Below are 23,200 nucleotides of genomic sequence, written 5' to 3' on the forward strand. Positions count from 1 at the left end.
CAGCCTTAACTTTCCGCAGCAGCTTTAATGGCTAATTAATGTAAAGGTGCAGAAATTTCATTAAATTGACGGGGCAGTCGAGGGCAAGCTATTTTCACTTTCAGAAGGTTAACAGCGGAATGGCAAAGTTAATCAAGAACGAGAGGGCGCAGATTTAAAGTGATTTGCAAAAGCAGCAAATGTAACATAAGAAAAAAGTTTTTCACACAGCGAGTGGTTCGGGTCTGGAATGCACTGCCTGGAAGCGAGGTGGAGGCAGGTTCAATCGAGGTATTCAAGAGGACATTATTTGATTATTTATTATTTAGGGGAGGTGATGGCGTAGTGGTACTATTGTTGGACAAGTTATCCAGAGGCCCAGAGTAATGCTCTGGGGACCCGGGTTCGAATCCAACCTTGGCGGAATTTGAATTCAATAAAAATCTGGAATTAAAAATCTAATGATGACTATGAAACCTTTGTCGATTGTTGTAAAAACCCATCTGGATCACTAATGTCCTTTAGGGAAGGAAATCTGCTGTCCTTACCTGGTCTGGCCTACATGTGACTCCAGACCCACAGCAATGTGGTTAACTCTTAAATACTCTCTGAAACAGCCTAACAATCCACTACAAAAAAGGAATGAAACAGAACAGATCGCCTGGCATTAACCTAGGCACCGGAAACGACAATGGCAACCTCAAGCCCTTGACCCTGCAAAGTCCTCCTTACTGACATCTGGGGTGTCAAAATTGGGAGCACTATCTCACAGACTAGTCAAGCAACACTTGGCATAGCCATACTCATGGACTGATACCTTGCAGATAATGTCCCAAGGACCCCCATCACCATCCCTGGGTATGTCCTGTCCCACCGGCAGACAGACCCAGCAGAGGTGGTGTCACAGTGGTATACAGTTGGGAGGGAGTTGTCCTCCGGAACCAATGAAGTCTCATGGCATCAGGTCAAACACAGGCAAGGAAACCTCCAGCTGATTACCACGTACTGCCCTCCCTCAGCTGATGAATCAGTGCTTCCTCCATGTTGAACACCACTTGGAGGAAGCACTGAGGGTGGCAAGGGCACAGAATGTACTCTGGGTGGGGGACTTCAATATCCATCACTAAGAGTGGCTCAATAGCACCACTACTGACTGGGCTGGTCAAGTCCTAAAGGACATAGCTGCTAGACTGGGTCTGCCGCAGGTGGTGAGGGAAACAACAAGAGGTAAAAAACCTACTTGACCTCATTCTCACCAGCCTGCCTGCTGTAGATAGGTCTGTCCACAACGGTATTGATAGGAGTGACCACCACACAATCATTGTGGAGATGAAGTCCCGCCTTCACATTGAGGATACCCTCCATCGTGTTGTGTGGCACTACCACTGTGCTAAATGGGATAGATTTCAAACAGATCTAGCAACTCAAGACTGGGCATCCGTGAGGCACTGTGGGCCATCAGCAGCAGCAAAATTGTACTCAAACACAATCTGTAACCTCATGACCCAGCATATCTCCCACTCTACCATTACCATCAAGCCAGGGGATCAACCCTGGTTCAATGAAGAGTGCAGGAGGACATGTCAGGAGCAGCACCAGGCATACCTAAAAATGGAGGTGTCAACCTGCTGAAGCTATAACACAGGAATACTTGTGTGCCAAACAGCATAAGCAGCAAGTGATAGGGCTAAGCGATCCCACTACCAACCGATCAGATCTAAGCTCTGCAGTCCTGCCACATCCAATCGTGAATGGTGGTGGACAATTAAATAACTCACTGGAGGAGGAGGCTCCACAAATATCCTCATCCTCAATGATGGAGGAGCCCAGCACATCAGTGCAAAAGATAAGGCTGAAGCATTTGCTACAATCTTCAGCCAGAAGTGCCGAGTGGATGATCAATCTCAGCCTCCTCCGGAGGCCCCCAGCCAATTCGATTCACTCCACCTGAGATCAAGAAACAGCTGAAGGCACTGGATACTGCAGAGGCGATGTGCCCTGACAATATTCTGGCAGTAGTGCTGAGCGTTTGTGCTCCAGAACTTGCCATGCCCCTAGCCAAGCTGTTCCAGTACAGCTACAACATTGGCATCTACACAGCTATGTGGAAAATTGCCCAGGTATGTCATGTACACAAAAAGCAGGACAAATCCAACCTGGCCAATTACCACCCCATCAGTCTACTCTCGATCATCAGTAAAGTAATGCAAGGGGTCATCAATAGTGCTATCAATAGGCACTTGCTTGGCAATTACCTACTCACTGATGTCCAGTTTGGGTTCTGCCAGGGCCCCTCAGCTCCTGACCTCATTACAGCCTTGGTTCAAACATGGACAAAAGAGCTGAACTCCAGAGGTGAGGTGAGAGTGACTGCCCTTGACATCAAGGCAGCATTTGACCGAGTATGGCATCAAGGAGCCCTAGCAACACTGGAGTCAATGGGAATCAGGGGGAAAACTCTCTGCTGGTTAGAGTCACATCTAGCACAAAGGAAGATGGTTGTGGTGTTGGAGGTCAGTCATCTCAGCTCCAGGACATCACTGCAGGAGTTCCTCAGGGTAGTGTCCTCGGCCCAACCATCTTCAGCTACTTCAACAATGACCTTCCCTCCATCATAAGGTCAGAAGTGGGGATGTTCGCTGATGATTGCACAACGTTCAGCACCATTCGTGACTCCTCAGATATTGAAGCAGTCCATGTCCAAATGCAGCAAGACCTGGACAATATCCAGGCTTGGGCTGACAAGTGGTAAGTAACATTCGCACCACACAAGTGTCAGGCAATGACCATCTCCAACAAGAGAGAATCCAACCATCACCCCTTAATGTTCAATGACATTATCATCATTGAATCCTCCACTAACATCATCCTGGGGTGACCATTCACCAGAAACTGAACTGGACCAGCCATAAAAATACTGTGGCTACAAGAGCAGATCAGAGGCTAGGAATTGTGTGAAGAGTAACTCCTGACTCCCCAAAGCTTGTCCACCATCCACAAGGCACAAGTCAGGAGTGTGATGGAATACTCCCCACTTCCCTGGGGAAGTGCAGCTTCCACAACACTCAAGAAGCTTGACACCATCCAGGATGAAGCAGCCCGTTTGACTGGCACCACATCCACAAACATTCACTCCCTCCACCAAACATTCACTCCCTCCACCACCGACGCAGCAGTGTGTACCATCTACAAGATGCACTGCAGGAATTCACCAAGGCTCCTTAGATAGCACCTTCCAAACCCATGACCGCTACCATCTAGAAGGACAAGGGCAGCAGATAGATGGGAACACAACCACCTGGAAGTTCCCCTCCAAGTCACTCACCATCCTGACTTGGAAATATATCGCCGTTCCTTCACTGTCACTGGGTCAAAATCCTGGAACTCCCTTCCTAACAGCACTGTGGGTGTACCTACACCACATGGACTGCAGCGGTTCAAGAAGGCAGCTCACCACCACCTTCTCAAGGGCAATTAGGGATGGGCAATAAATGCTGGCCCAGCCACTGAAGCCCACATCCCGTGAATGAATTTTTTTTAAAAATTGAATAGAAACAATGTGCAGGGTTATGGGGAAAAGGCAGGGCAATGTCACTAGGTTTTACTGCCCCTTTGGAGAGCCAGTGCAGACACAATGGGCTGAATGGCCTCCTTCTGTGCTGCTAAAATTCTGTGATTCTGAATTCAGCAACCGGTAGCAATTCACAACTTACAGGGAATCTCCTCCTCATCACGTCACTGGGCGATTTACACATTAATGACAGTGAGCACCATTAAACTCGCCATAACTTGCCCAGTAAATTCGGGGCTAATACCCGGTCATTATCTCATTGCTGTTTGTGGGATCTTGCTGTGTGCAAATTGGCTGCCATGTTTCCTACATTACAACTGTCACTGGGCTTTCGTTGGCTGTGAAGCTCTTTGGGACATCCTGGGGTTGTGAAAGGAGCTATATCTAAAAAAAAGAAAGACTTGTATTTATGAAGTGCCACACGGAGATTTGGTGGGGCGAAGCTGCTTTCGACCAGCTTGCTGGCATTTGTTCAGCATCCTTTAGGCACGGGATGCTGGTCATACATTTGCTTCAGGCCTGTAAAATGACGAGGTCCCTTTTCGCACAGATTCAGAAGCGGTGGTGGTGGTTGAGGTGGGGGCAGAATGAGTGTGTGTGTGTGTGTGTGTGTGTGTGTGTGTGTGTGTATGTATGTGTGTGTGTGTGGGGGGTGGGGAGGAGAAACCAGAATGGAGTGGGCAGGGGGAACAGCTTAAAAAAAAACTGACAGTCTGTCTAAATGGTTGCTACTCAGACTAAGAAAGAAAACAAATTCTTGCATTTATATAGCGCCCTTCAATGAAGTTGTTTCAAAGTACAGTGCCTGTTGTAATGGTATATGCAGCAGTCAAGCTTGCAAACTCCCCACAAACAGCAACGTGACAACAATCAGGCGATCTGTTTTGGTAACATTGCTACAGAGAAGGGAGAAATATGTTGCTCATCTTCAAGAATGCACAACAGCTACTGTAATAGCTCAGGAATCAGTGCCGGGACCCCTCACTCAGCAGAGTTGTTGATTTGAGCACAATACTTAGCTCAAGTCAAAATAATCTTCATGCTAGAATAAACACTCATTATTCTGAGCAAAAATGTTCTTCATCAAACATAAATTACTGAGGAATGTGACATAAATAGTCCAACCAGTCTCGTCCAAACCCAAGTAGTGTCTCCATTACAGTGACTGCAGCACATCCCTAAGATTTACAGGCTGTGGGAAAGAAGAAGGGGGTAGGATTAATTGGATAGCTTTGACAAGGTGCTGGCATAGGCAGGACAGGCTGAATAGCCTCCTTTGATGCAGCATATGGTTCTATTACATATTCTGAGTCAAAGACCTAGAACTCCCTTCCTAACAGCACCGTGTGGGTGTACCTATGCCACATGGACTGCAGCGGTTTAAGGCGCTGGCTCACCACCACCTTCTCAAGGGCAGTTAGGCATGGGCAATGAATGTTGGCCTTGCCAGTGAATGCCCACATTCAAGGCCAAGATTTGAATTCATCTTCTCTGGACTATTGTCCAATAGTATTGGTGTTAAGCCTGCATCACTTTGCAATATACTAATCACAATCAAAACTGGAAAAATATTGAATTATACGTTAGATACATCACCACACGCTGAATATCTCTTCTATAATCTTTCATCAAATCACTAATTTTCAATAGTCAAAGAGATATTAATCTTGGATAGTTAACAAATTCCAAATTATTCCCCTCATAATTATCAAGGAAAATGAAAGTGTGATTTAAAGAGTTAGAGTGTACCCAACCGAACTGGACAGGATACATCAGAACTGTTCAATGTACTGAGAATATACAGCTCAGAAACAGGCCATTCAGCCCAACTGCTCCGTGCCAGTGTATATGCTCCATGTGACCCCCCTCCCATCCCTCTTCATCTCACACTATCAGCATATCCTGAAATTGGCAGACCTTCAGAATTTTTCCTTCACTGCTTATCTTTGCTCAGGAGGTCACACCACCCCCCACACCCCCCCCACCCCCCAACCCCCAACAAGGAGTTGCCCGTCCACTACAGAGTGAATCCACCTCATGTTACACTTTACTCCCCCCAGCCTTACCCTTATGTAGCAATTCTTGTACATCAGTCACAAGACATTAATAGGCAGGTACGGCAAGTGATTAAGAAAGCAAATGGAACACTGGCCTTTATTGCAAGGGGAATGGAATGTAAAAGTAGGGAAGTCTTGCTGCAGCTGTACAGGGCATTTGTGGGAACACACCTTGAGTACTGTGTACAGTTCCTATCTCCTTACATAAGGAGGGATATAGTTGAATGGGAAGCAGTTCAGAGGAATTTCACTAGGTTGATTCCAGGGGTGAATGGGGTTTTATGAGAAAAGGGTGAGCAGGTTGGAGCAATACTCATTGGAGTTTAGAAGAGTGAGAGATGATCTTATTGAAACATGATTCCAAGGGGGATTGACAGGGTGGATGCTGGGTGGGTGGGTGGGGGGGTAGTGATGTTTTACTCTTGTGGGGAATGTAGAGCTAGGGGGCACTGTTTAAAAATAAGGGGTCCCCCATTTAAATTGGAGATGAGGAGGAATTTCCCCTCAGAGAATTGTTAGATTTGAAGATCTCTCCCACAGTGAGCAGTGGAAGCTGGGTTATTGAATACATTCAAAGCCAAATTTGACAGATTTTTTGAATGGACAAGGGAGGGAAGGGTTATGGGAGGGGCAGACAAGAAATTGGGACTGAGGCCATAATCAGATCAGCAATGATCTTATCGAATGGAGGAGCAATTGAATATATTTCATGGATTCGACTTTATAATACTCACTTTAAATACTCGTGATTAAGGCAGACGGGCTCTCAGTTTAATGCCTCATCTGAAAGTTGGCACCTCAACAGTGCAACACTCCCTCGGCAATGCACTGAAGTGTCAGTCTGCACTGTGCTCAAGTCTCTGAAGAAGGCTGAGAGGAGACTTGATAGAGCTATTCAAGATCCTGGGGGGGTATCGGAAGTTTAGATGGTGAGAAACTGCTCCCACTCAAAAGAGCATCAAGGACTAGAGGGCACAGATTCAGAATTCCAAACACACCAACAGCAGCCCAGAATGCCTCATCACATCTGCACAAAGCTGTCAAAATTGTTCAACAAGAAACGCCAAGAAATGCCAAAACACATTTAAATATCAAGCAAAGCTATAGTCAGGTACGAAAAAGAACACATTAATCTTATAAAAGCAGAAGAGCACCACACTTACCACGTCAAAACAGGACCAAAATTCCCACAAATGTAAAAGTTCACATGAATAGCACGAGGCAGCTCATTGTAGTTGCAATAAACAGAAACCATCTGGAGGAGTGGAATGTGACTGAACTATAGATTTAAATTATAGCATTTCAGTATTCAGAAAGCTTCTAAAACAAGCATCTACCACATTGCAGTGATCCCTGTCATGTTTTGTCTTTTAATAAGCGATCAAAAAGGCCCTGTGTGACTGTGCCTTTTCATAACTGGGTCAGCTATTTCATCCCGAAACCACCCATAAAGACACTGATTTATCAGCACCTCGTGGAGCATACATCATTATACTGGGAGGTATAACGGTTGTCCCAAAGTATTTCACAGCCAGTGAAGTGCTTCTGTAGCCACTTTTGTTGCAATACAGGAAATACGGAAGCCAATTTGTGCACAGCAAGGTCCCACAAACAAATGCGACAACAGCCAGCTAACCAAAAACACAGATTAAGGGGTAATGGTTGGCCAGGGTACCGGGCAGAATTCCCCTACTCTTCTTCAAAAGAGTGCCGGGGGATCTTTAATGTCCATCCAAGGCAGCAGACAGGGACTCATGCGAAAGTCAGTGCTTCCAGCAGGTGCAGTACAGAAAACCCAGCCTGGATTTGTGCTCAAGGCTCTGGGGTGGGGCTTGAACCCACAACCTTCTGACTGAAGTGAGAGTGTGTGTGCTACCCACAGAGACACAGGGCTGCCACCTCATACTAATTACAAGCGTGTACTTATTTTTGCTATCATCCCAAGCTGGGTTGCTCAACACGGAGTACATTGGGAGTGGTCGCATTACAAGCAAACTTGTTGTTCTATTCATTACTAAACGTGACTCATTTCTGCTATGAATAACTGCGACCAGTGGAATCATTAAGTTCCTTTTTTGAAAGCAAAACACATTTACTACTGGTTGTAAAAGGAGAAAGATCTAAGTCCACAAAATATAAAGATCAGAAGAAAACATATGTGGCTTGATACATGTTTAAGTGACAATCTTTTTGTATGGATTAATTGTCTGAGTTTGCTTTTGCTTGGATTTTAGTGTTATATATATTCTTATCGCCCTGTTCAAATCCCTCCATGGCCTTGCCCTGCCTAATCTCCAACTTCCTCCAGCTCCACAAACCTCCAAGATCTCTGCGTTCTGCCAATTCTGGCCTCGTGAGCATCCTTGATTTTAATCGCTCCATCATTAGCAGCCATGCCTTCAGCTGCCTGGGCCACAAGCTCTGGAATAATCTCTCTGTCTGTCTCTCACTTCCTTTCAGACTTTTTAAACTTAGCTCTTTGATTAAGCTTTTGCTCACCTACCCCAACACCACCTACTGAGGCTCACTGATTACACTCAGATGACATTCCTGTGAAGCTCCTGGTTATGTTTTTCTATCATAACGGTGCCACAGAAATGCAAACTGCTATTTGCACATTAATCATTGCAGAGTTCAAAATTAGAATTCAGGCTGAAATTTCTGTCAATTTGTTCTTATTGATTTAGATTGACAATTCCACCTCAGCTTTTGAGTACTTATTTTAAATCAGTTTTTCCCTGTAAACTAATCTGTTCAGGATAAATGAACAGAGGATAAAGAACAAATAACAAAAAAGTACAGCACAGGAACAGGCCCTTCGGCCCTCCAAGCCTGCGCCGATCATATTGCCCGTCAACTAAAACATTTTGCACTTCCGGGATCCGTATCCCTCTATTCCCATCCTATTCACGTATTTGTCAAGCTGCCTCTTAAACCCCACTATCATACCTGCTTCCACCACCTCCTCTGGCAGCGAATTCCAGACACTCACTACCCTCTGCGTAAAAAAACTTGCCCCGCACATCTCCTCAATAGTTTTCTCCTCTCACCTTAAATCTATGTCCCCTAATAATTGACTCTTCCACTCTGGGATAAAGCTTCTGACTATCTACTCTGTCCATGCCACTCAATTTTGTAAACTTCTATCAAGTCGCCCCTCAATCTCCGTCGCTCTAGTGAGAACAATCCAAGTTTCTCCAATCACTCCTCATAGCTAATAACCTCCAGACCAGGCAGCATCCTGGTAAACCTCCTCTGCACCCTCTCCAATGCCTCCATATCCTTCTGTTAATGTGGCAACCAGAATTGCACGTAATATTTCAAGTGTGGCCTAACCGAGGTTCTATACAGCTGCAACATGACTTCCCAGCTTTTATACTCAATACCCCTGCCAATGAAGGTAAGCATGCCATATGCCTTCTTGACTACCTTATCCACCTGCGTTGCCACTGTGTGACCTATGGACCTGTACACCCAGATCCCTCAGCCCATCGATGCACTTAAGTGTTCTGCCATTTACTGTATAACTCCTGCCTGCATTAGACCTTCCAAAATGCATTACCTCGCATTTGTCCAGATTAAACTCCATCTGCCATTTCTCCACCCAAGTCTCCAAATGATCTATATCCTGTTGTATCCTTTGACAATCCTCTTCACTGTCTGCAACTCCTCCAACCTTAGTGTCGCCTGCAAACTTACTAATTAGTTACATTTACCTCCAAATCATTTATGTATACTACAAACAGCAAAGGTCCCAACACTGATCCCTGCGGAACTCCACTAGTCACAGCTCTCCATTCAGAAAAGCACCCTTTCACTGCTACCCTCTGTCTTCTATGACCATGCCAATTCTGTATCCATCTTGCCAGCCCATCTCTGATCCCGTGCGACTTTACCTTCTGTACCAGTCTGCCATGAGGGACCTTGTCAAAGGCCTTACTGAAATCCATGTATATAACACTCACTGCCCTTCCATCGTCGATCATCTTTGTCACTTCCTCGAAAAACTCGATCAAGTTAGTGAGACACGACCTCCCCTTCACAAAACCATGCTGCCTCTCACTAATACGCCCATTTGCTTCCAAATGGTAGTAAATCCTGTCACGAAGAATCTTCCCCAATAATTTCCCTACCACTGACATAAGGCTCACTGGCCTGTAATTTCCTGGATTATCCCTGCTACCCTTCTTAAACAATGGAACAACATTGGCCATTCTCCAGTCCTCTGGGACCTCACCGTGGCCAGTGAGGATACAAAGATTTCTGTCAAGGCCCCAGCAATCTTCTCCCTTGCCTCCCTCAGTACTCTGGGGTAGATCCCATCTGACCCTGGGGACTTATCCACCTTAATATTCTTCAAGACGTCTAACACCTCCTGTTTTTTGATCTCAACATGATCCAGGCTATCTACACACTCTTCCCTAGACAAATCGACCGCTAAGTCCTTCTCTTTGGTGAATACTGATGAGAAGTACTCATTTACTATCTCTCCCATTTCTTCTGGCTCCACACACAGATTCCCACCTCTCTCCCCGAGTGGGCCTACCCGTTCCCTGTCCCTGCTTTTTACATATGTATAAAAGGCCTTGGGATTTTCCTTAATCCTGGTTGCCAGTGACTTCTCATGACACATTTTAGCCCTCCTGACTCCTTGCTTAAGTTTCTTTCTACTTTCTTTATATTCTCTACAGGCTTCATCTGTTCCCAGCCTTCTAGCCCTTACGAATGCTTCTCTTTTCTTTTTGACTAATCTCACAACATCCTTCGTTATCCAAGGTTCCTGAAACTTGCCATACTTGTCCTTCATCCTAGCAGGAACATGCTGGTCCTGAATTCTTATCAACTGACGCTTGAAAGCCCCCCACATGTCAGTTGTTGATTTGCCCTCAAACATCCGTCTCCAGTCTAGATTCCTAAGTTCCTGCCTAATATTGTTATAATTAGCCTTTCCCCAATTAAGCACCTTAACCCGAGGACTCCTGTTATCTTTATCCACCAGTACCTTGAAACTTACTGAATTATGGTCACTTTTCACAAAATGCTCTCCTACTGAAACTTCGACCACCTGGCCTGGTTCATTCCCTAATACCAGGTCCAATATTGCCCCTTCCCTAGTTGGACTATCTACATATTGTCTCAGGAAGCCCTCCTGGATGCATCTTACAAATTCTGCACCATCCAAACCCCTAGCACTAAGTGATTCCCAGTCAATATAGGGAAAGTTAAAATCGCCTACCACAACAACCCTATTGCTTTTACATCTTTCCAAAATCTGCCTACATAACTGTTCCTCAATCTCCCACCGGCAATTGGGAGGCCTATAGTAAACCCCCAACATTGTGACTGCACCCTTCCTATTCTGGAGCTCTACCCATATTGCCTCGCTGCATGAGCCCACCGAGGTGTCCTCCTGTTGTACGGCTGTGATATTCCCCTTAACCAACAGTGCAACTCCCCCACCTCTTCTACATCCCTCTCTATCCTGCCTGAAACATCTAAATCCTGAAATGTTTATCTGCCAATCCTGTCCATCCTTCAACCAAGTCTCTGTAATAGCATTAACATCATAGTCCCAAGTACTGAGCTCATCTGCCTTGCCTGTTATACTTATCGCATTGAAACAAATGCATTTCAGACCCCCAGTCCCACTGTGTTCAGTAATTTCTCCCTGCCTGCTCTTCCTCTTAGTCCTACTGGCCATATTCACTGGTTCCCAGTCATTTATTTCACCTGCTGACCTATTGCTCTGGCTCCCACTCCCCTGCCATACTAGTTTAAACCCTCCCGAGTGACACTAACAAACCTCGCAGCCAGGATATTGGTGCCCCTCCAGTTTAGATGCAATCCATCCTTGTACAGGTCCCACCTGCCCCGGAAGAGATCCCAATGATCCAGATATCGGAAACCCTCCCTCCTACACCATCTGTTCAGCCACGTGTTTAGCTGCACTATCTTCCTATTTCTAGCCTCACTGGCACGTGGCACGGGGAGTAATCCTGAGATTACAACCCTAGAGGTCCTGTTTTTTAACTTTTTGCCTAACTCCCGCTGCAAGACCTCATCACTCTTCCTGCCTATGTTGTTAGTACCAGTGTGTACCACGACCTCTGGCTGTTCTCCCTTCCCCTTCAGATTGTCCCGTACCCAATCAGAGACATCCTGGAACCTGGCACCAGGGAGGCAACATACCATCCTGGTAAAAGCAAAAAACTGCAGATGCTGGAAATCCAAAACAAAAACAAAAATACCTGGAAAAACTCAGCAGGTCTGGCAGCATCTGCGGAGAGAGATACAGTTAACGTTTCGAGTCCGTATGACTCTTCAACAGAACTAAGTAAAAATAGAAGAGAGGTGAAATATAAGCTGGTTTAAGGGGGGTTGGGACAAGTAGAGCTGCTTAGAGGGCCAGTGATAGGTGGAGATATCCAAAAGATCCATCCTGGTGTCTCTTTCACGACCACAGAAGTGCCTATCTGAGCCCCTGACTATAGAGTCCCCTATGACAATTGCTCTTCTGTGCTTTGAAACCACCCCCCCCCGCCCCCCCCACCCCGCTGAACAACAGAGACAGCCGTGGTGCCACTGCTCTGGCTACTGCTGTTGTTTGGCCCTGATAGACCATCCCCCCCAACAGTATCCAGAACGGTATACCTGTTAGAGAGTGGGACAGCCACAGGGGAGTTCTGCACTGACTGCCTGCCCCTTCTAGCGGTCACCCATCTACCTGTCTGTACCTTGGGTGTGACCACGCCTCCAAAACTCCTGTCAATGACGCTTTCCGTCACCTGAATGCTCCTAAGTGCATCCAACTGCTGCTCCAACCGATCCATGCGGGTCTGTGAGGAGCTGCAATTGGGTACACTTCCTGCAGATGTAGTTGTCCGGGACACTTGAAGCATCACAGATTTCCCACATCCCACAGGTGAAGCACTTCACCCCAGCAACTGCCATTTCTAGAACTATTTAATAAATTAATTTAAATCTAATAACTGCTTATTGATTCCTTATTAACTATACATTCCCCCAGGGTAGATTTCTACTATAAATGCTAAATTCTGAGAACAGTAATCCCCTGCTTCTGGTCTAGATACCCCCTACTTATTAATTAAGTGATTAATTTATTTGGTTTAATTAGTCTAACAATGTTTTAGTTTCAAATTCAGTGTAGATTCTCTACCAGCCAATCAGGTCCCAGATTTACTGTGATGCCACTTTTAAATAAAGGAAAGGAGTTTTAAAAAAACTCAAACATAAGTAGTACATCATCTCATCCCCATTTAACCCATCAAATATGCCCAACCTGCGTTATACTTTCATATATATTGTTCACTGCAATTATATTATTTAATTTTCAATTTGTTTTATTGGTAGCCTGCACAAGGTTGAACTCTGAACAGGTGTATCACTTTGAGGCTGACTGCGATCATTTTGAACGAGTGAGTGTTAATAAGTACAGAATGCCCCATTTTTAAAAAAACATGCCCGCTTGGCAGACCACAATTCGCAGTCCACCACAGAGTTCAGCATAGCACAATACTCAAAGGACAAAGTATTAAAAGGCTTCAGCTTGCAATGCACAGAAAAAGTCCACCAGGGTTCAAATAGCAATTAACCTCTGAATGAGCTCATCCAATGTTTAAAAACAAAAAAACTGCGGATGCTGGAAATCCAAAACAAAAACAAAAACAGAATTACCTGGAAAAACTCAGCAGGTCTGGCAGCATCGGCGGAGAAGGAAAGAGTTGACGTTTTGAGTCCTCATGACCCTTCGACAGAACTTGAGTTCGAGTCCAAGAAAGAGTTGAAATATAAGCTGGTTTAAGGTGTGTGTGTGGGGGGGGCGGAGAGATAGAGAGAGAGAGAGAGGTGGAGTGGGGGTGTGGTTGTAGGGACAAACAAGCAGTGATAGAAGCAGATCATCAAAAGATGTCAACAACAATAGTACAAAAGAACACAGGTGTTAAAGTTAAAGTTGGTGATATTATCTAAACGAATGTGCTAATTAAGAATGGATGGTAGGGCATTCAAGGTATAGCTCTAGTGGGGGTGGGGAGAGCATAAAAGATGTGAAAAAAAAAAATTTATATAATGGAAATAGGTGGGAAAAGAAAAATCTATATAATTTATTGGAAAAAAAAAGGAAGGGGGAAACAGAAAGGGGGTGGAGATGTTTGCTTATCAATTGAAGTTCTGTTGCCTTAAAAGGACATGCCCACACCTTGGCAGCAGGATATTACGTTGTGTTCTTAATCAAAGGGCTGTGAACCTTTGGAATTCGCTACTTCAGGGAGCTGCAAGTGCTCTGTCGTTCAGTATATTCAAGACAGAGATCGATAGATTTTTGGATACTAAGGGAATTAAGGGGTATGGGGAAGGTAGATGATCAGCCATGATCTTTTTGACTGGCAGAACAGGCTTGAAGGGTCAATGGTCTATTCCGGCTTCTATTGCTTACATTCTACAACAACACACCTTGCATTTATATAGCTCCTTTAACACAGGCAAATGCCTCAACATGCTTCATGGGGGTCTAATTAGAAACAATTTAACACCAAGCCACGAGCACATCATCAGGTCAGGTGACTAAAAGCTTAAGCAAAGTGGACAATGGGGTAGGCAGTTCCTGAGCAGAAAGTTGGGGGGGGGGGGGGTGTGCTGCGCAGGTCGAGAGAGGACTCTCCACTCGTTATACAATCTGTATGGTTTCAATAAGCAATCTGCTCCCTTCCACCAGATTACAGTCCATGCACTGAAGGCAATGAGTGAGATATAGCAGCACTGTAAATGGAAGCATCATTGAGTCCAAAGAATGTGATCAAAAGTATTAGATACAAGGACAACTCTAAATGGGCAATAAATGCTGGTTTAGCCAGCAATGCCCATATCTCATGACTGAATAAATACTACCAGCTATCAGATGCACTGCAGCAACTCACCAAGGCTCCTTTGACCGTGCCTTCCAAACCCATAAACTAATATCTAGAGGGACAATGGCAGCAGACACATGGGAACACCACCACTTTCAAGTTCCCCTCCAATTTGCTCACCATCCTGATTTGGAACTATTATCAGCGTTCCTTCACTGTCGCTGGGTCAAAATCCTGAAACTCTCTCCCTAGCAGCACGGTGGGTGTACCTACACCACAGGGACTGCAGTGGTTTAAGGCGGCAGGGGAACCTACCAGGAAATTTAGCCTGTGGACATGTAATTGGCTTGATGGAATAAGATCTGGCTAAATAATGTAAAACAGTATGAGCTTTTCTAAAGCAAGCTATAAGGGCACCAGGTCAATTGCTGTCCATTGGGGAGGAGGTAGTGGCAGAGTGGTATTGTCATTGTACTGGTATTCCAGAGACCCAGGGTAATGCTCTGGGGACCCGAGTTCATCACGGCAGATGGTGAAATTTGAATTCAATTTCTGATTGTCATAAAAACCTATCTGGTTCACTAATGCCCTTTGGGGGAGGAAACCTGCCGTCCTTACATGTGACTCCAGACCCACAGCAACATGGCTGACTCTTAAATGCCCTCTGAACAATGGATGTGCAATAAATGCTGACTCATATCCCGTGAATGAATATGTAAAAAAAAATCAATCATTCTCTCAATGGATTCACACACACACACACACACACACACACACACACACACACGGATGAAAGTGCAAAATTGCTTTCTGTACCTCCAAAAGAAACCAGGCTGCACTCTCCACTCTGAGTCAGCAATTCAAGCCCCACTCTAACGACTTGAGTGCATAAACCAGGATGACACTTCAGCGCAGTACTATGGGGGTGTCATGTTTTGGACGAGACATTAAACCGAGGCCCCATCTGCCCTTTTGGTGGCTGGGGTGGGGTGGGGGAGGGGAAGAGTGTGTAAAAGCACAATTTTGCAGAACAACAGGAGACTTTCTGCCTGGCAGCCTAACGAATACTGTTTCTCTTAACCAACATCACAATTGATTACCTGATAATTAGTCTCATTGTTATATGCGGGATCCTGCTGTGCACAAACAGGCTCTCTCTTTCACGATATCATGACAAGGGACCACAGTTTGAAAGAGCTTCATTGGCCGAGAGGAGCTTTAGGGCGCAATATAAAATGGGAATTGCCTCTTCACTTGCAACCTGCTGTGCAAAAACAATCACCCTTTTTGGGATTCTTTTATCCCTCAAATTTGATGAACACTTTGCCCTTACCAAATATCAGCAACCTCTCCAATATCCAGCACAGTGGGAGCATTTATGTCCACCTGAGGGGTCAGACAGGACATCTCACCCAAAAGACTTGCACCCCTGATGGAGTTACACTCGCCCCATTCCATACCCACCCCCCACCCCTCTTTGACTGTTGAATGAGAGTCTGCCAGTGTAGCTTCACTCCACCATCACATCACAACTCGCTGCACCATCCAATCCTGTCACATTTTAAATATCTTATTACAAATCACAGTAGGAGGTCCCTGTGAGACATTTCAGAATTAGATCACAAACAGCAGATTCTTGAGGGGCCCGAGCTTTGAACTCTGCGAATTGTGTTAAAATTGTAACTAGATGGAGCCTTAAGCTACAATTAGGAAATCATTCTATAAATCTCAGATCTAGCTAGCCCTGTCCATTACGATCAGTTCTCTGCTTAACAAAAACAATATTACTGAAGTTATTAGACATAGACTATGCAAAACATTCAGACACCTTTACAATGTTGACACTGCAAGCCACAAATTTAGTTGAACTAGCTCTGGAACACAAAAGTTTGAACACTCAACCTGGATCCAAACCGTGTCCTGCTCAGCCCTCATGCACCCTACTCACCCTGATCTCCCCACCTCCCCCCCCACCGCCATCTTTACTCCATTAAGCTCCACCCCTCACCCCTACCAGGACGCCCAGCCACCATCCCCACCCCTTACACCCATCCTCACCACTTCATTCCCAATTTCACTGCCGCCCCAATTGTTGGCCATTCTTCAGTGTTTCAACTTTGCAAACTCGTGCTATCAAGTCTCCACTGCCCCACCACCTCACCCCCAGCCCCCTTCACTCTCTTCCCTTCCACGCCCAATCAAAATCTCTGCTTCAAAATCTGAGCTAGCTTAGAACACTAACCACACTCGTCACCCGCATTTTTCGATTGGCATCACCCAAAACCTGTGCTGGAAATACACAACAGCTTTAATCCAACAATGGACGCAGAGGTGGGCTGAAAGGTGCCAGCTGGGTACCCACACCACACCCAGCTGTACCCAAAACTCACACCCTCTAAACCTGCAATTGTTCCCCATACCAACCCCCTGTAGCCTCCACTGTATCCCTCTATCCCCCTGCACCTTCCCCTACACCCCTTTAACACCCTGCACCCACCGCCATACCCCTTCTAACCCAATGTACCCATCTCCATGCCCCTCTAACCACCCTTACCCTCCCTGATACTCCCTCTAACCCCCTTACCTCCTCCTATTGCCTCTTCTATACCCCCTCTAGCCTCCTATACCCTCCCAGTGATTGCAGTAACCTCCTCCCTGCCCAAGCTCCTGAGGGGAAACATTGTATCCAAAATGTAACTGAGGAAAGAAAGAAAGTATCACCTGGGGAGCAGCTTGTGGCTGCGCTCTCCCGGGTCCTACCGCCCGGTCCCGGAATGGTCTGCTCTCTCCCGGGTCCTACCGCCCGGTCTCAATAGGGCTGCGATCTCCCGGTTCCTCCTACACTGTCCCGGGATGCGCTCTTCCGGGTGCTACCGCCCGGTCCCGGGATGGGCTGCGCTCTTCCGGGTGCTACCGCCCGGTCCCGGGATGGGCTGCGCTCACCCGGGTGCTACCGCCCGGTCCCGGGATGGGCTGCGCTCACCCGGTTCCTCCTACACTGTCCCGGGCTGGACTGCGCTCTCCCGGTTCCTCCTACACTGTCCCGGTCTGGACTGCGCTCTCCCGGTTCCTCCTACACTGTCCCGGGCTGGACTGCGCTCTCCCGGTTCCTCCTACACTGTCCCGGGCTGGACTGCGCTCTCCCGGTTCCTCCTACACTGTCCCGGTCTGGACTGCGCTCTCCCGGTTCCTCCCACACTGTCCCGGTCTGGGCTGCGCTCTCCCGGTTCCTCCCACACTGTCCCGGTCTGGACTGCGCTCTCCCGGTTCCTCCCACACTGTCCCGGTCTGGACTGCGCTCTCCCGGTTCCTCCCACACTGTCCCGGTCTGGACTGCGCTCTCCCGGTTCTTCCCACACTGTCCCGGGCTGCGCTCACCCGGTTCTTCCCACACTGTCCCGGGCTGCGCTCTCCCGGTTCCTCCTACACTGTCCCGGGCTGCGCTCTCCCGGTTCCTCCTACACTGTCCCGGGCTGCGCTCTCCCGGTTCCTCCTACACTGTCCCGGGCTGCGCTCTCCCGGTTCCTCCTACACTGTCCCGGGCTGCGCTCTCCCGGTTCCTCCCACACTGTCCCGGGCTGGACTGCGCTCTCCCGGTTCCTCCTACACTGTCCCGGTCTGGACTGCGCTCTCCCGGTTCCTCCCACACTGTCCCGGGCTGGACTGCGCTCTCCCGGTTCCTCCCACACTGTCCCGGTCTGGACTGCGCTCTCCCGGTTCCTCCTACACTGTCCCGGTCTGGACTGCGCTCTCCCGGTTCCTCCTACACTGTCCCGGTCTGGACTGCGCTCTCCCGGTTCCTCCCACACTGTCCCGGTCTGGACTGCGCTCTCCCGGTTCCTCCTACACTGTCCCGGTCTGGACTGCGCTCTCCCGGTTCCTCCCACACTGTCCCGGGCTGGACTGCGCTCTCCCGGTTCCTCCCACACTGTCCCGGTCTGGACTGCGCTCTCCCGGTTCCTCCTACACTGTCCCGGGCTGCGTTGGGCTGTCCCGCTCCCCCTGCACCGTCCCAGGTTATCCTGCCTTGTCCCGGGTCCTCCTGGGCTGTCCTGGATTGTCCCGGTTTCTCCTCCAATCTTTTCCTTCTCAGTAGTTGTTAAACCGCCATTCATCCCGTGGGCTGCGCCGTTCGAAACAACCAATAGCGGCCCGCGTTCTAGCCTGTGGGGCGTGGCCTAGATAAAAGGGCGGGACTCCGAATCGCGTCATTCAGAATATTTCCAGAGACCGGAATCTGCGCGTTTAACCGCGGCTGGACACGGGATTCCAAACTATATACACTCTGCACATACACATTTTATTTAAGTACACTAATTACTAATGTAGAATATATTGTAAGTACATAAACATTTATGTTTAGAGTGTTTGTAAAGTTCTTGTTCAAATTTAAACTTTAGTAAATCGGAATGTGCCCATGTTAGAAGCGAACAGATATGAAAGCATCATTCCTAAAATCTCAGCTTCAATGTAACAGTCTTCACACTATTCAACAGGCGGTGCTGGAAATACGCAGCAGGTCCAACACACAGAGAGAGAGAGAGAGAAACAAGAGTTAATGTTTAAGGTCGATGATCCTTCAGTTCTGAAAAAATCTCACAAATTAGGGTAATTAGGAAGGCAAGTGGGATGTTGGCCTTTACTGGAAGGGGTATCAAGTATAAACGTTGGGAAGTCTTGCCAAACCTGGAGTACTGCGTACAGTTTTGGTCTCCTTACTTAAGGAGGGATATATTTGCATTGGAGCTAGACTCATTCTGGGATGAAGAAATTATCTTATGAAGAAAGGTAAAGTAAGTTGGGCCTGTACTCACAGGAGTTGAGAAGAGTGAGCAGTGAGCTTATTGAAAAATATAAGATACTGACCTGGTAGATGCTGATATTTCCCCTTTTGGGGGAGCCTAGAACTAGGGGACACAGTTTAAAAACAATGGGTCTCCCATTTAAGATGGAGATAAGGAGGAATTTCTTCTCTCAGAGGGTTGTTGGACTTTGGAATTCCCTATTCCAGTGAAGACGTTTCCAGTTGTGGCTGAGACCAGGTCTAAGGACCATCAATGTAAGATAGCCACTAATAAATGCAGTACAGAATTCAGGAGAAATTGTTTTACATAGAGAGGATTAGAATGTGGAACTTGCTATCACAGGGAGTGGTAGAGGTGAATAGTATAGAGGCATTTAAGGGGAATCTTCTTCTTCAGTTCTCTGCCCAAAGGTAAGTCCGACTCACAGTGCCATGATCCCCACCACGGGCAGGGCAAGGAGGCAGGTCCCAAATCCAGCCCAGCTGTGACAGGGATCAAACCCCACATTAATGGCACCAACCTGATTCACACTGGCCATCCAGCCAGTCAGTCAGCCATCTAGCTTTCCCCACCCCTATCTCCCCTCCACCTCCTCTCCTACCTGCCTCTCCCACTACCCCCCTCCCCCCCCAGATAGAGTGAGATGAAGTGGAGTGGGAGGATGCTCATTGGAGCATTAACATCGACATGGACTGCTAAGGTCAAATAGCTCGTTTCTGTGCTGAAAGTACTCAGTAATTCTATGTTGCATGGTCTGTATTCTCTAGGGACAGGTGACAGATGAGGTTCAATGCAGAGAAATGTGAAGTGATTCATTTTGGTTGGAAGAATATAGAGAGACAATATAAAATAAAATGTACAATTCTAAAGGAGGTGCAGGAGCAGAGGGACCTGGGTGTATAAGTCATTGAAGTGGCAGGACAGATTGAGAGCGTGATCAGTAAAGCATACGGTATCCTGGACTTTATTGATAGGATCATAGGTTTTATTGAATCTGTATAAGACACAAGTTTGGCCTCAGCTGGAGTTTGTCTTCAGTTCCAGGCACCGAACTTTAATGTGAAGGCATCGGCAAGAGTGCAGAAAACATTCATGAGAATGGCTCCAGGAATGGGGAACTTCAGTTACATAGATATAGATTGGCGATGTTATAACTGTTTTCCTTAGATAAGAGAAGGTAGAGAGGAGATTTCATAGAGGTATTCACATCTATGAGGGGTTTGGACAGAGTATACATGGAGAAACTGTTCCTGCTCTTAAAAGGATCGAGAATGAGAGGGATCAGATTTAAGGTGATTGGCAAAAGAAACAGAACGGATGTGAGAAAAAATATTTTCACACGGTGAGTGGTTAAGGTCTGGAATGCGCTGCCTGAGAGTGTGGTGGGGGCAGGTTCAATTGAAGCATTCAAAAGGGAATTTTGTTCTCTGAAAAGGAAGAAAATGTGCAGGGTTATGGGGAGAAGGTGGGAGAATGGCACTAAGTGAGTTGCCCATTCAGAGAGCTGGTGCAGATACGATGGGCCGAATGGCCTCGTTCTGCATTGTAATAATTCTGGGATTCAGTGACTTGTTACAGAATCATAAAACCGCACAGCACAGGAGGAGGCCATTCAGCCCATCATATCTGTGCCGGCTCTTTGAAAGAACAATCCTGCTCCTCTATCCCTGTAGCCTTGTAAATGTCTCTTTTCAAGTATATATGGTCCTGTGTTCTGTATTTGTTGATTCTCTTGTTTGTATTTTATCACTGTTGTAACTTACCTGTCATTTTTGCCACTTGCTGGGTTTTTCTACCACCTTTTCTCAATGTTGTGGGTTTTTTCGACGATTAAATCTTGCAGAACCAGATCTACCTAAAGGATCCAACTTAGAAAACTTGGGCCTAGAGGTTTCCCATTTTTTGCTTAGGATGTGAGTGTCACTGGCAAGGTCAATATTTATTGCCCTTTCTTGAACTGCTGCAGCCTGTGTGGTGCTGTTAGGGATGGTGTTCCAGGATTTTGACCCAGCGACAGTGAGGGAACGGTAATATATTTCCAAGTCAGGATGGTGTACAACTTGGAGGTGGGACCTGCAGGTGGTGGTGTTCCCATGCGCCTGCTGCCCTTGTGCTTCTAGGTGGCAGAGGTTGTAGGTTTGGGAGATGCTATTGGCGAGATATTGCGGTGTACCTTGCAGATTGCACCCTTCTGCCTCTGTGCATTGGTGGTGGAGGGAATGGTTGTTTAAGGTGGTGGATCAAGCAGGTGCACTGTCCTGGATGTTATTGATCTACTTGAGTGTTGTTCCAGCTGGTTTAAATAGTGGTGGCCAAAACCAGCTTAAATGATTGAGGAGTTTTAAGCACAAGTCACTTCAACTGTAATTTGAGTTTCAGTGAATCTTCAACGCAGGTTTAAAAAAAATTGTGCTGGAAATTGGCCCTGTGTACAAAACTGGCCACGTCCCCAGTAACTGGTGAGTATCTAGTAAGTGTTTAAGGTTTATTCTATTCCTAAGGTTTAAAATAAAGTAGGAACTGTACTTTTGGTAAGGTTAATTAATTAGGGACAAGAAATATAAGGTTAATAGAAGTAAATCAAAGTAAATAAAGTAAACATAAAAGAAGTAAATTGAAGCCATAGCAGGACAGCTCGGCCATATGAAATGCGCACCCTGTAATATGTGGGAAGTTGTGGACATTCCAGATGTCCTCGATGACCACATGTGCAGGACATGTCACCAGCTACAGAACCTTGAGCTCCAGGTTTCAGAGCTCAAGTGGCAGCTGGAGTCACTGTGGCATATCCACGAGGCTGAGAGCCATGTGGATAGCCTATTTAGAGAGGTGGTCACGCTGCAGCTTAGGGGCCTGGAGTTAGAAAGGGAACGGGTTACCACCAGGCAGCCCAAGAAAACTAGGCAGGAAGTGTAGGAGTCCTTTGGGGTCCCACTCACAAATCAGTTTTCCATTTGGGAGCTGGTGAAGGTTCCTCAGAGGAGTGCAGTCAGAGCCAAGTTTGTAGCACCACAAGTGGCTTGGCTGTACAGGAAGGGAGGAAGAAGAAAGGAAGAGTGACAGAGGATTCATTAGTTAGTGGAACAGACAGGCATTTCTGTGGCCATAGGCATGACTCCAGGATGGTATGTTGCCTCCCTGGTGCCAGGATCAAGGATGTCACAGAGCAGCTGCAGGACATTCTTCTGGGGGAGGGTGATCAGCCAGAGGTCGTGGTCCACATTGGTAACAATGACTTAGGCAGGAAAAGGATCAGGTTCTGAAAGCAGACTTTAGGGAGCTAGGAAGGATATTGAAAAAGCAGGACCTCTAAAGCAGTAATCTCAGGATTACTCCAAGTGAGTATAGAAATAGGAGAATTGAGGAATAAACACATGGCTAGAAAGCTGGGATAGGAGGGAGGGCATCAGATTCCAGAGGCATTGGAACTGGTTCTGGGGAAGTTGGGACCTGTACAAGCCAGACGGTCTACACCTGAACAGGACTGGGTTGAATATCTTCTCAGGGAGATTTGCTAGTGCTGTTTTAGGGGCGGGGGTTGGGGGAGTCAAACTAGATTGACAGGGGGGTGGGAACCTGAGGGCAAATTCAGAGCAGGGAATGGGAAATGGAGAATTAGTGAGTGACTCTGAAAGACAGAAGAGGCACAGGTTAAAAAGTGTACAGCACAGGAATTTGGCAGTGCTAAAATGTGTATATGTAAATGCAAAGAGCGTAGTAAATAAAGCCGATGAGCCAAGGGCACACATAGACACATGGCAGCGTGATATTGTTGCTATAATGGAAACTTGTTTTAAGGAGGGACAAAAATGACAGTTCAACATCCCTGGATATAAAGTTTTCAGACAGGATAGGGAGAGGGATAAAAAAGGTAGGGGTGTAGCATTATTGGTTAAAGAATCAATTACATCCGTGAGGAGG

The 23,200-nt window shown here is 46.7% G+C and overlaps 1 protein-coding gene across 2 annotated transcripts in view; it reads right to left on the bottom strand.

The window, feature by feature from the left end:
* gas2l3 (growth arrest-specific 2 like 3) overlaps nucleotides 1-18,515 on the bottom strand; it is a 53,039-nt gene extending 34,524 nt beyond the window's left edge. For both annotated transcript variants that reach the window (XM_041216016.1, XM_041216014.1), the window contains exon 1: nucleotides 17,196-18,515. The gene's annotated coding sequence lies outside the window, so the exon portion shown is untranslated. The remainder of the gene's footprint in view (nucleotides 1-17,195) is intronic.
* Nucleotides 18,516-23,200: the final 4,685 nt, after the last annotated feature.

This window comes from Carcharodon carcharias, chromosome 21, assembly GCF_017639515.1.
Source record: "Carcharodon carcharias isolate sCarCar2 chromosome 21, sCarCar2.pri, whole genome shotgun sequence".
Lineage (NCBI taxonomy): Eukaryota > Metazoa > Chordata > Chondrichthyes > Lamniformes > Lamnidae > Carcharodon > Carcharodon carcharias.